Genomic DNA, 17,192 nt, shown 5'->3' on the forward strand with positions numbered 1-17,192 from the left:
GCGATTAATGAATAACTTAATACGCTTAAGACATTAAATTTTACCTCTGAGATGGTATGGGAAGTCTTTATTGGTGCGAAAATTGGACGATGGGCGTGGCACTTTTTGGTGAAATCCCATATATCGGGACCCAACCAACCGGTTTCGACAAAGTTTCGTATATGGCATTCTACTTACATTCTTATGTTACATTGTGAAAATGGGCGAAATCGAAGAACAACCACGCCTACTTTCCATATAGCACAATTTAAAATTCCACTTAATTCTTTCAGTTTCCAGTACATAAATCAAAAAAGCAATTAATATAACGAGATAAAACTTTTCACCAATAATGTCTTTAGTGTGTGCCACCCTATGACAAAAGTTATTTAAATCCAATAAAAAACTGTTGAAGCTCTTGGCTTAATGGATGGATGTTTAGATCCCGGTACCTGTAGTTGACTTTTGTTCGAAAATGTCGGTCAATGTTATGTATATATATAATTGAAATTAAGGGATAATCCTTCTCTTATAATGGTATGTTTGTATGTCAAAAATAGGTTAAATCGGACCAATACTTCCCTTAGCCCCCATATACTTAATATAAAGATTTTTGAACATTGGGTGACCTTGTGCCGCACATATCGACCAATATGTGAGTTATCCCAATGGAAATAAGAGAGCGTGTTTTATTCAGAACAGTATAGCTTTTAGCCTGAAATATATAAATTTGAGCGACAACTTAGCCTAGCCTCCATATAACTAATATCAGGATTTTCGAACATTCGGCTGACTTTACTCTATATGATTGGTTTTACACTTTAAAGTATTTTTCTGACTTTGATTCTTGCAAGTTGCAAGAGTATAAATGTTCGGTTGCACCCGAACTTAGCGCTTCCTTACTTGTTATTGTTTTATTTGTATTTACTATGCAAATTACCATTTCAAGGTTATTGGCGAATTTTTGTTTTGTTTATTTAACGTAGGACAGACATGAAGCAAATATTTTTAAAGAGTTGACCAAGTTTCTAATTAAGTTAGGGCAGAAAATTGTCTCCGTTTACATATTTGCATATACGTGTATCAAAATGTAACAAATGTTATTTTCTTTAATATTAACGATACTTTTGGTGCATTGAAGCTATAAAACCGTTCATGGGTGCAACTCCTGCTGGCATAAAGGGTAAAATAATGCCTTTATCTTGATTGTTGTAATCAAATGTCGTTCACATCAACATCCTCCAAATTAAGCTCGAAAAGGTCATTAATGATAGCGCTATAGGGTTCCCCATTGTCCGTAACATTACGGTGGGCATCACTTTTCAAGAAATATAGGCCAATGATTACCCATAGAGTAAACCAAACAGTGACTTTTTGAGCATGCAACGGCGACTCAACTATGGCTTATGGATTATGTTCATTCCAAATGCGATAATTTTCTTTACTAATGTACCCATTTAACTAAAAGTGAGCATCATCGCTGAACAAACTTTTTTTGTGAGAGTCGGATTCAGTGATCTTCTCAGAGCGGCGCAAGTGATGGTCGTTTGGTTCAAGTTCTTGTACGAGTTGGATTTTTAAAACCCGCAAACCAAGATCCTTCCGAAAAATCTTCTATAAAGTGGATATTGGAAGCAGCGCCCGATGCATCACACGAATCAAACCATTATTTTGGTAAAAAATTTGCACGATTTCCAAACGTTGTTCCGAACTAAGACTGCTCATTATAAAATACTAACGTAACTGAGTATACATAAATCATGTAACAACAGTCAAAAGATCAACTCCGAAAAAAGTATTGACTTGTTAAAAACCACACATCAAAAAACGTATATCAGTACTAGAGCATATGTATCTATTAATAAAATTAAGCGATATTATGTCGATAGAATGGATTGTAGAAATAAGCACAAACATATTAGACCTAGGCTTATTTCACAAAATCGAACACCTAAAGCTATATATTTAACCCTTAAAATTGCAGCCAACACGTTAAGCCTTACGCTAACCTCAACTGTCACGCTCACTGATTGAAAATAGATATTAATAGTTGTGAACTTGTTCACTTAAACTTTATTTATAGACAAATTAATTATTTTTTAACACAATGTTAAACTTTAACACTCAACGCTTGAAAAGACTTTATCGATTTCATTAACGAAAACAGTATGGAAATCCTTGTTAAAAGGATTTTAATTTTGCATGAAGTAATAAGTCAGGAGGATGGAGTCTTGTGTAGAAGTTCACGCAAGTGAGGAAAGTTCTCTGATCGCCATTCACTTGGGAGTGGCCAGAAACGATTCTTTTACATATGACTCAAGCAGCTCACTACTTCCGGTCTTTGACCAAGTATCCTCTGGGTAGCCTAAGAACATCCGTTTGAAGGCGAGCTAAAGTGAGAAGGCGAAACATTCCCTCCGCAGGGTTGTGCGCTGGGTTTGGGACCCGCCACGTAAAAAATCTTACCAATAAAAAAGTTAAAACAGCCTCGGATGAGAGACCCCCCTTTTGATGACGACCATGGCAAACGGAATAAGGACTACGATTTGAGGGAATGCACCTGGAATGTCCGGGCCCTTAATTGGGAAGGTGCCGCTGCCCAGCTGGTTGATGTCCTCGCAAAAATAAAGGCTGACATCACCGCCGTCCCAGATAGCGATGGACGGGACAAGAACAGAGACGAGTAGGTCCTTGTGACATTTACTACAGTGGCCATATAAAGGAGCGCAAGTTTGGTGTTGGATTCGTGGTGGGAGAGGGACTCCGTCGCCGAGTACTATCATTCACTCCGGTGACGTCTAGCCACAATCCGCATCAAAGCGAGGTTCTTCAACATATCGCTGATTTGCGCCCACGCCCCGACAGAAGAGAAGGACGATGTGACCAAAGATGCCTTCTATGAGCGCTTGGAGCGCGCGTATGAGAGCTGCCCCCGCCACGATGTCAAAATCGTGCTTGGCGACTTTAACGCCAGGGTGGGCAAAGAAGGTATATTTGGCACTACGGTCGGTAAATTCAGCCTCCACGGAATCGAAAAACTACCAACCAGATCGATCATGTTGTGATAGATGGAAGACACGTCTCAAGTGTTTTAGATGTGCGTGCGCTCCGAGGTCCTAACATCGACTCGGACCACTATCTTGTTGCAGCTAAGATTCGCACCCGCCTCTGTGCAGCAAAAAACGCACGCCAAAAAACACAAGGAAGGTTCGACGTCAAGAAGCTGCAATCACAACAGACAGCCAAACGATTTTCTACTCGGCTTGCACTCCTGCTCTCTGAGAGCACTAGTCAACAACTGGGTATAAGGGAACTGTGGGACGGCATTTCAAATTCCTTACGTACAGCTGCAACCGAAACCATTGGTTTTCGGAAAGAGCAAAAGAACAGCTGGTACGACGAAGAGTGCCGTGTCACAGCGGAGAGAAAACAGACTGCCTACCTCGCAACGTTACGATCGACCACTACACGTGCGGGATGGGATAGATACCGAGAGTTGAAGAAGGAAGCGAGACGCATTTGCAAACAGAAGAAGAAAGAGGCCGAAATGCGTGAGCACGAAGAGCTTGATAAGCTGGCCGACAGGGGTAATGCTCGAAAATTCTACGAAAAAAAGCGGCGGCTTACAGAAGGTTTCAAGACCGGAGCATACTCTTGTAGAACCCCCGAAGGTGATCTAGTAACCGATGCACAGAGCATACTCAGATTATGGAGGGAACACTTCTCCAGCCTGCTGATTGGCAGTGAACGATGACGATGGAGCAGAAGTTCCGTTACCCGACCATGAAGAAGTTCGAATAGCAATTGCCCGCCTGAAGAACAACAAAGCGGCAGGGGCCGACGGATTGCCGGCCGAGCTATTCAAATATGGCGGCGAAGAACTAATAGGGAGCATGCATCAGCTTCTTTGCAAAATATGGTCGGACGAAAGCATGCCCAACGATTGGAATTTAAGTGTGCTATGCCCATCCATAAAAAAGGAGACCCCACAATCTGCGCCAACTACCGTGGGATTAGCTTCCTCAACATCGCATATAAGGTTCTATCGAGCGTATTGTGTGAAAGATTAAAGCCCACCGTCAACAAACTGATTGGACCTTATCAGTGTGGCTTCAGACCTGGAAAATCAACAACCGACCAGATATTCACCATGCGCCAAATCTTGGAAAAGACCCGTGAAAGGAGAATCGACACACACCACCTCTTCGTCGATTTCAAAGCTGCTTTCGACAGCACGAAAAGGAGCTGCCTTTATGCCGCGATGTCTGAATTTTGTATCCCCGCAAAACTAATACGGCTGTGTAAACTGACGTTGAGCAACACGAAAAGCTCCGTCAGGATCGGGAAGGACCTCTCCGAGCCGTTCGATACCAAACAAGGTTTCAGACAAGGCGACTCCCTATCGTGCGACTTCTTCAACCTGCTTCTGGAGAAAATAGTTCGAGCTGCCGAACTTAATAGAGAAGGTACCATCTTCTATAAGAGTGTACAGCTGCTGGCGTACGCCGATGATATTGATATCATCAGCCTCAACACCCGCGCCGTTAGTTCTGCTTTCTCCAGGCTGGACAAGGAAGCACAGAAAATGGGTCTGGTAGTGAACGAGGGCAAAACGAAATATCTCTCGTCATCAAACAAACAGTCGTCGCACTCGCGACTTGGCTCTCACGTCACTGTTGACAGTCATAACTTTGAAGTTGTAGATAATTTCGTCTATTTAGGAACCAGCATTAACACCACCAACAATGTCAGCCTTGATATCCAACGCAGGATTGCTCTTGCCAACGAGTGCTAATTCGGACTGAGTAGGCAATTGAGAAGCAAAGTCCTCTCTCGACGAACAAAAGCTAAACTCTATAAGTCACTCATAATTCCCGTCCTGCTATGTGGTGCAGAGTCTTGGACGATGTCAACAACGGATGAGTCGACGTTACGAGTTTTCGTGAGAAAAGTTCTGCGAAAGATTTATGGTCCTTTGCGCGTTGGCCACGGTGAATACCGCATAAAAGACTGCGGCTACGCTGGATAGGTCATGTTGTCCGGATGGACGAAAACACTCCAGCTCTGAAAGTATTCGACGCAGTACCCGCCGGGGGAAGCAGAGGAAGAGGAAGACCTCCACTCCGTTGGAAGGACCAAGTGGAGAAGGACCTGGCTTCGCTTGGAATATCCAATTGGCGCCACGTAGCGAAAAGAAGAAACGACTGGCGCGCTGTTGTTAACTCGGCTATAATCGCGTCAGCGGTGTCTACGCCAATTAAGAAGAAGAAGAAAATACGCCAAAGATATTAAATTTTACCTCCGAGATGGTATTAAAGGCCTTTATTGGTGCAAAAATTGGACGAGGGGTGCGGCACCGCCCCTTTTTTTGGTGAAATCCCTTATCTCGGGACACGCTTCACCGATTTCGAGAAAGTGTGTTAAATCGTACCAATACTTCCCTTAGCCCCTATATACTTACTATAGAGATTTTCTAACCTAGGGGTGACTTTGTACCGCAGATATCGGCCAATATGTGAGTTATCCCATTGAAAACAAGGAAGGAAGGGCTAAGTTCGGGTGTCACCGAACTTTTTATAATCTCGCATGTTAAAGTGATAATCGAGATTTCATTATCCGTCAATTACATATTTTTTTATTTTGCTGTAAAATTAATTAGATTAGTAGTTCCTGAGATATGTTTTTGGTCCATAAGTGGGCGACGCCACTCCCATTTTCAATTTTTAAAAAAATCCTGGGTGCAGCTTCCTTCTGCCATTTTTTCCGTAAAATTTAGTGTTTCTGACGTTTTTTGTTAGTCGGTTAACGCACTTTTAGTGATTTTCATCACAACCTTTGTATGGGAGGTGGGCGTGGTTATTATCCGATTTCTTCCATTTTTGAACTGTATATGGAAATGCCTGAAGGAAACGACTCTATAGAGTTCGGTTGACATAGCTATAGTAGTTTCCGAGATATATACAAAAAGCTTAGTAGGGGGCGGGGTCACACCCACTTTTCCAAAAAAATTACGTCCAAATATGCCCCTCCCTAATGTGATCCTTTGTGCCAAATTTCATTTTAATATCTTTATTTATGGCTTAGTTATGACACTACATAGGTTTTCGGTTTTCGCCATTTTGTGGGCGTGGCAGTGGGCCGATTTTGACCATCTTCGAACTTAACCTTCTTATGGAGCCAAGTTTCATAATGATATCTCAATTTTTACTCAAGTCACAGCTTGCACGGACGGACGGACAGACGGACGAACGGACAGACAGACATCCGGATTTCAACTCTACTCGTCATCTTGATCACTTTGGTATATATAACCCTATATCTGACTCTTTTAGTTTTAGGACTTACAAACAACCGTTATGTGAACAAAACTATAATACTCTCGTTAGCAACATTGTTGCGAGAGTATAAAAATTTGGCGATATTATGTTGATAGAATGGATTCTATGACCTATACTATAAGATACATTAACAGTTCCATTGAGAGCGTATATTTTTTTAGTCTAGAATATTTTTCGATTTGGGAGAGTGTAAAATATTCTGATGGATCGAAGATCATAGGCTAAGAGGCTAAGTTTGACATTTTTTTAAAACTTATTAATTAATTACTAATTATAAAATGTGAAGGATGCTTTTTGTTTAGCTGGTACTTCACCTTACTATTACTATATTTTGAAAACTGGACAAACAATATGCAGTAAATAAAAATAATATGAGCTGCCCTATTCCAATTTAATGTGCATTGGCGGATTTGTGCAGATTAGAAGTAAGCACAAACATATTAGCCCTAGGCTTATTTCACAAAATCGAACACCTAAAGCTATATATTTAACCCTTAAATTTGCAGCCAGCACTTTAAGGCTTACGCTAACCTCAACTGTCACGATCACTGATTGAAAATACATATTAATAAAGGTAAACTTGTTCACTCAAACTTAATTTATAGACAAATTATATATTTTTTAACACAATGTTAAACTCTTTAACAGCCAGCGCTTGAAAAGACTTTATCGAGTTCAGTAACGAAAACAGTATGGAAATCCTTGTTAAAAAGTTTTTAATTTAGCATGAAGTAATAAGTCACTGAGAATGAAAAACTTGTTTTCTCGCTTAAGTATTTACAGGAATTCCAAAACTAAAGGCGTAACTGACAGGCAAAGTTAAAAAAATATGTTTACCTACATATTTTATTTGCGCCACATACGCCAACATTGAAAACGAACGCTAAGCACTTAAAAGGGGGACACCAACGCCACAAAGATAAAGGCAAACGCAAGAGTAATCATGCTGAAGAAAGAAAATAATAACAATGTTTCATAGCTAAAATAACACTTTCGATTTCCAAAGTATATAAAAGTAAAGTAAAGAAAATATACTATTTTGTTATAGCTGACGATTATTTAATACATGCTACAATCTATTCGCGTTGTATAGTATATGTATCGTTAATGACGTCTTACAACTAAATTTTTCGCATTTTCCACAGCAAGCGACCTCCAAGAGTTTTAGGGTAGGCGAATGAAATCTTTGGTTGAAGTTAAATGTGTTCTTGATTTTCTTGCTTTTCTTAAAGATCGACAATTTTTTTCTTTTGGATTGGCGTTTCGTGACCGTGATGGCCAATCCGAAAAAACAATATTGTTTTCTTGTTTCTGAGAAGTTCAAAAAGTTGGAAGATCACTAAAATCGATTTAAGTTCCTTAACAATATTTAAATTTCTATAAAATAACACGAACCTGTTAGAACTCCTTTTGAATGGATCATCAAATATAACTCTTCATTTATTTTTATAAGTGAGTAAGCTGCTTAAAATGCTTTGTCATATGTTCTTTAATTTGTTTTTGCTGTATTTCGTATATTTGATATACTTGTATATAAGTCCTACATGTACTACTTGTATATACCATACACCACCGTATGCATATATTTCTTTATACCCAATTCTATTTTGAGACATTGCTGCTGCAATAAAATTAGCATATCTCCAGCTTTAATGTAGCCAAGAGACACATTAAGGCGGCAAACAGAAAATGTCATCTCGACTTTCGCTGATATTTAAAGTCTGAAGTCGATTGTGTCCTATAAATAAGATACACGAACATTATACCACCCACACATGACAAGATTTACTAGCTACTAAAATACTAGATACACCCCATCACTCTTTGATTCAAGTGCTTAAGAGAAGCGTCGATTCGCCTCCGGCTGAATAAGCCGGCATAACTGACGTGCAATTTTTTTATCATGAACGCCAACAACCAAGACTTGGAGTAATATTCTTGAAGGCTGTTTATTCCGTCAGCCGCTGTAACCGGACTAGGTTAACAGTTTGACATTAGCATGAATATGAGAATTCTCGGGACCAGCTTCACCCAGCATCTCAATGAATAATAAGTTCAGAGATTATTATTATGAAGGTCTGCAATGTGCACGCCACACAAAATATCTCTCATCAAAATCGGAGGCAAACAACGAAAACGTAATGTTTTCAGTAATATTATATAATTAAAGCTCCATATTTGTATTGTTATATTCTTATCGAAGATGAATGTTATGAACTTTTCTTGTCACAAACAATGTTCACAGACAAACAAAAAAGTTTTTCGAGATGTCACCATTATCTATTTTAAAACTCGGGTATTTTATTAGAATTTAAAAGAGTGGGTGTATTTTTTCATAATTTTAGTTAAGTGGCCGATTATTATAGGGATAGTAAAATTGTGCATACCTCTCCATTGATTTAAATCTACTTGGAATTCGAAATAGGACTCATCTAAATACCCTTGGAGTCATAACCACTTCTGTGGGAAACATTACAACTTATCGATATCTAGATATATTTGGGGTGGGTCAAAAAAAGATGAACACTTGTTTATCTCTGGTACTCTAAAAATAGTATCTTACTCTATGAAAGTATCTCCAAGTATGAATTCTTAGTTTTAGCGAGAAATATCTTACAGTTTTTTATTATTTTCTTACTATCAGACAGAAAAACTCTTATCTCGTTTCCAACTCGCTGCCAAAAATACCTCAGTTCATAGATTTTGAAGGAAACTGAATGCTCTACAAAAAAGTTTTAAATGATTTTTCATAAACTTAACCTTTTAAAAGATATTAACAGATGAAGTTTGTAAATTTTATGGTAAAATATTTATTTCTTAAAAAGGTTATAAAAAATATCTTTTTAAATTGCAAATATCATAGTTTGGTAGGAAATTTAGTGTTCTAATACGAAATATTCCACTCTACAAAAATGGTCTTAACAATTTTTTCATATAAACAATCATTCAAGTGGTTTATGCATTCTGTGTTGCTCATACGACATGGTGTACTATATGAATACAGTATATTTGATGCATGATTTTAATTACTTATAACTTTTAAAGGAAGGTTTTCATAACAGAAACCGTAAAAAGTTCTTTGTAAAGTGGAAAATTTTGTGTCAGAGTATCACTTTTTCAAAGTTGTAGATTCATTGCCTTTGGAGATAAAAACTTTTTGTCACAGATCAGGAGTCCATATAAAATATGTGAGAAATGTAAATAATCTAGGCACGGTTGAAATTGAAAATAAAGCGTTTGTTTATGTTGTATCATATTTTTTAGGGTAAAAGCTCAAAAATCAACTTCAAATATAATGCACACTCTAGTATATATGCACAACGGAAAGCATTTTGTTTCCTTCCCAATATATAGTCGATTTTACTGACTGCACTTAACATAATTGATGGTATCAATTTGTTAATAGAAAGGTAACATGCAAATTATATTGTAGTATACGCACCGTAGCCTTTTGTTAATACATATAATACGAAACTGATAAGAAATACCAGACAGACATAATCATTTGGCACGAATATCCATGTATCGTTTGCACAAAAGTATATACATACATAGACAAGTGAGCGTAAAGCGCTTCATTGGTTTTGGGATGTTGAACAAGAACATACATTTAATTGGCAGGCTGTTAGTCATACCTAAGTAATTGAGAAATTTGTGTGAGGGAATAAATATTTGATATGTTTTCTTTTATCTTTATTACCTCTGGTTATCTTCACTTCTTCTGTGTTCGCTATCAAATGTAACATTTTTTAAACCACCTTCCGGTGGATCCAAGTAGGTATAGACTATACATGGATAAAATTCGTTCCTCTACAAATCCATTATACTAATTTATTTTAAGGGTTTACTTATTCGTATATATGTAATATAGCATAACAATAAGCCCTTTTCTAACCTTTACTACAACTTTTCAATCTTAATACTACATTTACTATATGCAAGTGATTCGTCTCTCAGACGTTTTAGACAGTAAGGAGAAGAGGTTCACGGATCCAAAGTCTTTGGTAACGATATGCGAGCTTTTGCTAGCCTTCGCGGCGTGCACAACTTTAACCTGCGGCTAAATCAAAGATTTTGAATGATATCTGAGAAGATTTCTCGGAAAGTAAGCATCAATGAGCAGCGTAAATGTATTTGCAATGCTCAGAGTCCATCTTTAGTCTTCATCTTTAAGATATCCAAAGAAAATGAGTTCATTACTTTTGTGCAGCCTAAGCACATGAAAATACGGTTCTGGTTTTAACACTTGCAAATAGTATACAATTCAAACCTATATCTCAAAAATTTACATTTGTTTCACGCTTTGGTTGAGTATACAAATAACGTAAGTATGTTGTTGTTTTACGAGGTATATATGTATTTCTAAGTGATAAGGGAATAGGGAATAGGAGCTGACAATACAAACTACGTAATAATTCTTAGAAATCGCTATTTCATGTTACTTCAGTGACTGGAGTGTCGAGAATTATTTTTTTGCAATGTAAAGCTCGAAGAATTATTGTATATTTTGTTTTGTGCAAGTGCAATGACAATGGCCCCAACATGGAATTTTGTAATAGTTCACCAGAGTTATAATTCAATTTGTAGATGGAACTTATGTTTATTAAATTTACTGTGGAACTTCCCTTAGTACTATTGTTAGTCATTCCTTTACTTATTTCTAAGTACGCAACAAAATTATGACGAATACTATTGGCTTACTAATTGTTATCAGCAAAAACATATTTCGTGATAAGCCCCAATACAAGGCTCATTTTAAAATGAACAACTAGACAAGAGCAACTATATACTTGTACTTGTACCGCACCAAAGTTATTACATCCTTTACAGGTGAACTTTTTATACGATAAAATTGTATGCAAAGAATTTTATCTTGGATCTTTGGCGAAGTTTGGTGAATATATCTTATATGGTTTTTAAGATGTAAACATTTTGAAGAAAACCTAAATATTTTTCTTTGCAGGGATATCTCGGTATATAGGCTAATTTTAACCTGTAAATTCGAGATATTAGCATTTGGCTCATCCTATTACTCATATACAAATGTAATATATTAAGGAAAAAAGTAAATTAGGGTGTCCGGTAGATGGCTACCTTGAAATCAATTTTTTTAAGTTATATGCTGTTAAATATATATAATGGGTTGTCAAAAAAGTCTTGCGGTATTTTTATTGAATTTTTTTGAAATTGAAATGAATATTTGATGACTCATGCTCTTGACCAATGCTACGGCTGCTACTATGCCGGTCTCTTTCGACCAATTCAGCGATTTTATCGCAATTTTCGGCGACAGGCCTTCCGGAGCGTGGCGCATCTTCGACCACCTCTACACCAGAACGAAAACGTTGAAACCATCGTTGTGCGGTGGAAATGGAAACTGTATCGAGTCCATAAACTGTACAAATTTTTTTGGCGGCTTGAGATGCATTTTTGCCTTTATCGTAGTAGTACTGAAAAATATGCCGTATTTTCTCTTTATTTTGCTCCATGTTTGCGACACTATAACTCACAAACGACTTAAAAGAAACGACAATTAATCAAACACGACGAATAAAACTAGAACTACGCGCTTTCAGCGCCAACTAGCGAAAATACCGCAAGACTTTTTTGACAACCTAATATCTAAAGGCGTAAGCATTCATACAAGTGATTTATAGATTTTATATTACTCATACGACATGGTGTACTATATGCATACATACATAACAATTTACGCATATCTTTATGCATATGGTATATGGTACATATACGTCTCTGCAATCTCCCATACATGCAGTTTGCTTCCGGCTCTTTGCGGAAAGTCAAGAGGACCTAGTAATTGAATTTGTTTCTTTCTACAGCCTGGAATGATGAAAGTGTGCTTTTCGGAATCACTGTTATAAAAATAGCGAAAATATACCTTTGAAGCTCTGTTGTTAGATTGTGTTGTTGATGGTGAATGCTTGTAAAAAACAAAATATTTATATTTTTTCTCACGGATTGACTTGGTATTTCGTTTACATACAAAAATATCTGCACTCATGTTGTAGCTTCAGTAGTCCACGTTTGAGAAACAACTACAAAAAGGGATGGCAAACTAAAAGCAAAACAAGAAAAAAAGCTAACATCAAATGTACCGTAGCTACAATACCCTTCACAAATGCATAATATTCCGTGCTGGAACTTGATTTTGATTGGTTTGTCTGTATGGCGGATTAATGATATAGTGATCCGATCTGAACAATTGCTCGGTGATTTGAATGATCTGTACGCAATTAGTAAAACAAAGTTTTGACAGTCACTATAGAATGGAAATAGTCACTGCATAAAGAATGCAAGTGCTTTTTGATTTTACTGTACAATTTCTCTTCCAAAAAAAGAAACGAACAACGTTTCAATATAGTCATTTTGCTAAAAGTCGGGATCATCCTTGCTTCCATATGACTAACATTCGAACAATCGATTCGGATGCATAAAGCAATGAAGGTAAGCTCTTTGCGAACCGGCTTCGTAGTTGCCAGTACATTGCAAATGAATATTTCATTTCTGCCATTAAAATTTAATTGAATTAGGTTGACACATACATATGTATAAATATGTATGCACACATGCATATAGGTATGTACATAGTTCACAATTTGGAATGGCAAACAGAGACGGCGTGGATAATTGAGTCTATCATTTCACTTCATTTGCGTAGATTTTAAAATGGAAAATGTTGAAATAAACCTATCAGCAAGCGAGATTGCATTTCAGATGAATTAAAATATGTATATTGGAGAATATTAAATATTGCTGAAGTCTTGTGTAATAAAACTATTCGCTCGGTTAAAAATTGGTGGTATATGTTTACATATACATATATGTCGAAACTTTAAAAATTGACAAGGAACATTTTTTTGTGAAGTTCTCGATCACAATATTTCGACTGGTTATATTCCTTTAAATATAGTCCTACTTATGACCGATGGCATTGCAACCGTCTTGTAATATTCACATTTGTGGCCCTGGTCTGGCCCACAAATACTAAACCTCATTGCTTTAGGTTATGCGAGGAGGCACTAACTGGACTTTCAGTGGGTGACTCGGTAAATATCATCCGGCATCCAGTCAGAGGTGTAGATAAACACCTCAGGTCTTGGAATATTAGTAGCACGGGCATACCATTAATATTGATGGTGGACAAACCAAAAAGCTTCTATAACTAGGAAGGGCACCTGCTTGCCAGCTTTCTAAAATGGGCGCTAGAACATTGGTTTTTCGAATACCGAGTCATCAGCCGACTGAGAATACTCCAATGGAAAAACTTGTACCATCTTTGCGACATAAATAGTTTTGCTTAACCCCGAATTCCCGAAAGAAACAAATTTTTTGTAAAAGATAGGAAATAAAAATCAAAACTTAGGTTATTTTAACTTTTCACAAATATATATTGAGGTTGTGTGAAAAAGGTGCGAATTCAAGTCTTATAGATCTCTGCATTACTTACAATTTCGCCATATAGCTTTTTTCCATGCGTTTTGTAGTTTTGCGGGAAATCGAGATAAATTGCTTTTAAAAATTCAACCACACCACCCGTCTACCTCTTCCAGATCTCAGACCCCCGTAAATTATGTTTCTTATATGGCAAGTTAGCTTATCTTTTGACTGGTAGTTTTGATACCAAGTCTTCAAGATTTCATGCAAATCAAAATGCGTGATTTCTATTACACTTCCTGCTTTACTCGGTACTCGTTAGCCACAATTCAAACATTATCACACTGTGAAGCAGTAAAACTTTATCTCGTTTAATTAAGCAATTTTTTGTAACGTTAACTTAAAGAGGAGCTGCTGTGCTCTCTGGTGCCCTAGGACACTTCTCCTAGCTTATTTTCATTGCTAAATTAAGCGATAAATTCAGGCGCCTCCTATAGTGCTCGCCTCGTGCTATAATATACCTCTGGCCTTACTATCGCTTTAGTATTGCCTTACTATTGTTATTGACTGCTATTAATATCAACCCCAACTTTTAACTGCGTGCTGTGTGCGCAAGGTCTGCGACCATAGGGCAGATATGTTATGACCAGCCGACAGCCTCCTCCATTCAAGTCACATCAAACCGGCTTGCATGTGGCAATACCACGGTCGTTTGTATGTATGCGTAGGAAGATTAACAGTATATTTATTGAGTGTTTATGCGTGTGTGAAGGTTTACACGTGTGTTATTTGAACTTAAGCTTAGCGATATTTATTTCTTTCACATTTAATGGAAATTATGCGAGCGGCCACTTTGTAGCATAATTGAGCTCTTGATCCAAAGTGCTATGCCGGACATGTTAGTCACCGTTGGAGGATTATAACTTTAATAGAGACGGCTGGTGTTACAATTTCTTCACATAAAGTACTTCTTCTGATTTCACAAAAAAAAGAATATCAACTTAGGAATGGAAAATAAATGTATTGAAGGAATTATGTAATATCAATTAATAAATATGTACCACTCCTTCGGCGTTTGCTGGTATATTAATTATATTCTGAACTGGGTATATTAAGTTTGCCATGTAGTTTGTTACACCGAAAAAGATAAGATAAGAAGATAAGTTGATTTAACGATGTCTGTCTGCCTGCATATACGCGAAGACAGTAGTCCCTCAGTTCTTTTTTCTCTAAATTTGTCGGAAGACATATAGGATTACTAAGGCTTATAGATGCCATGCCAACTGATCGATCAAAGTTAAGTCCATGTATGAAAAACGTTTTTATTTGACGAGTCATCTTCACGAAATTTAGCACAAATTATTCTCCAAGGCGGTTCAATCTCTGAGGACATTGTTCAGATCGAGTTATTATAGGATATAGCAAAGAAAGTGACTGAATAAAATTAAGTTGCTTTTCTTATAGTTCCATTCATATTTCTTTCATTGATTCTCAACTTAGCTTCACACATGTGCATAATACTCTATTTCGTAGTAAGTTTTCTACTCCGTTGGGGCAATAATTTTAATTCTCTCAACGGATTAGCTATGAGATATTGTTTCGCATACATTTTATCGGTGAAATTACGCCCATCTAAGAACTTGTAATTTTTTTTTGTTCTAAGGAACCCGCATACCAAGCTTCAAAATAAACAGTTTTTACTCATTAAATATTCTTTTCATTTATTTAGTTTATTTTATTATCTTTACCAATTGTTTTCAACCTAAAATTATTTTTTTACTTTAAAAGAATTATCTACCCTGGTCTTGGCAAGAAAAATAATCAAATAATCTAAATTTTGGTCAGTGTTTTTGCGTGATTATAAGTAAGTAGTCAAAGTCACCAAACAGGCTTTTGCTGCTGTGGGGCAAAATTCCGATGAAGATCTGAAGCTATACCCCGCCACTTTACGTAAAATTTTGCTTATGGAATACAACTCATGCAAGACTTGAAGCCGAACGACAATCAAGAGTAAAACGTTCAATGAATGGTTCCAAAACGAGATAACCGCCGATACCGATTTTCACAAGAATATTTTGTTCAGCCATGAAGCCAATTTTTGCCCGAATGGTTACGTTAATTAACAAAATTGTGACGCCGTTATATCCTCAAACAGTCACTGTATAAGGAGAGGAATCATTGTCTAGGCTATCTATTCGTCTGTACATACGGGCATTACTCCTTCAGTTTATGAGTTACCGATCTGAAACTATACACACGTCATTTTATCTCTAAGGAAATGCTTACTTGTCGGAACTGTCAATATCGCCGCACTATATGATATAGCTGCCATACAATCTGACTGATAAAAATCATTTTCTTTTATAGAAACTTATTTACCTATGAATAATATTATAGCTTTAGGGCAACTGAGGTTGGCGCTTTTTCTGGCACTCTGAAGTTTCAGATTTTGCTCGAAAACAAAAGATAATCATAAAAAAAATATCGTACTTTTCAAATAAAACCGCGCTGAATTAATTATTTTTCCCATGTATAAAACATAAGAGTTTTGAGGAGATTATATTGCAGTACAAAATTTTCCACATTATAAATAAGACTTTAATATTTTTTCCATAAAATCGTTGCTTTAAATGTTATATGCAGATACAATTATTCATCAATGTACTGAGCATTCACACAGTACACCATGCCGTATGGGTAACCTAAACAGCATAAATCACTTGTATGAATGCGAGAAAATAGTCAACTTGAGGAAATTACGGACACGCTAATGAAAAACAAAAAAGAAAACCTGTCCAGTCTTTTCAATCACACTAAACCAGTTTTTCACTAGGAAACTATTCAAGAAAGATTGCTTTCTACAGGAAAACCTTAAGAAAATAGTGTTACACAAACGCGAGACTACACATCCGAGCGAATATATACACGTATGTACATGTAACGCACTTCTTACTACGAACTTCGTCTTCAATTCATTTGAAAATGTGGTTGTAATGTGTAAAGTGTCAACAAAATCAATGTCATTCGATAGTTGAATGAAACATTTTTGTTTGCTTTGGATAATACAAGCATCTATTTACAGCTAACAAAAACACCAAATGTTTTCATTAATTTTCATCCCAACTCCAAATATAACTATAAAGTTAATCGGTTCTTAGATAAGACCTTATGTGGACATCATTTATTGTTATCGAAACATGTGTAATGAATATTTACTCACCACAATTGAAAGGGTTCATTTTGGGCTGACTAAAATACGGCATGATTCCGGGTGAATGTCACACTTGACAACCATTAATTTGCTCTCCTAATTTGCATCCTTTTTATGGTTCCAATGCGAAATGGATATAGCTAGTTATTGCTAGCACATTTGACAACCCTCTGGTTATTGCGGTGCGAAATGTAACCACATGACTTTCAGATAGATTAACTAATTCACTTTAAGGTTTTTTATAATGTGTGTGAACTTATGTATAATTA

General features: G+C 36.8%; 1 protein-coding gene across 1 annotated transcript in view; it reads right to left on the minus strand.

Annotated features, from left to right (window-relative positions):
• The window catches only part of LOC120779110 (kelch-like protein 17), a 420,616-nt gene that overhangs the window by 331,731 nt on the left and 71,693 nt on the right, over positions 1-17,192 (minus strand). The window lies entirely within an intron of this gene.

The sequence above is a fragment of the Bactrocera tryoni genome, chromosome 5 (genome assembly GCF_016617805.1).
Source record: "Bactrocera tryoni isolate S06 chromosome 5, CSIRO_BtryS06_freeze2, whole genome shotgun sequence".
In the NCBI taxonomy this organism is placed as follows: domain Eukaryota; kingdom Metazoa; phylum Arthropoda; class Insecta; order Diptera; family Tephritidae; genus Bactrocera; species Bactrocera tryoni.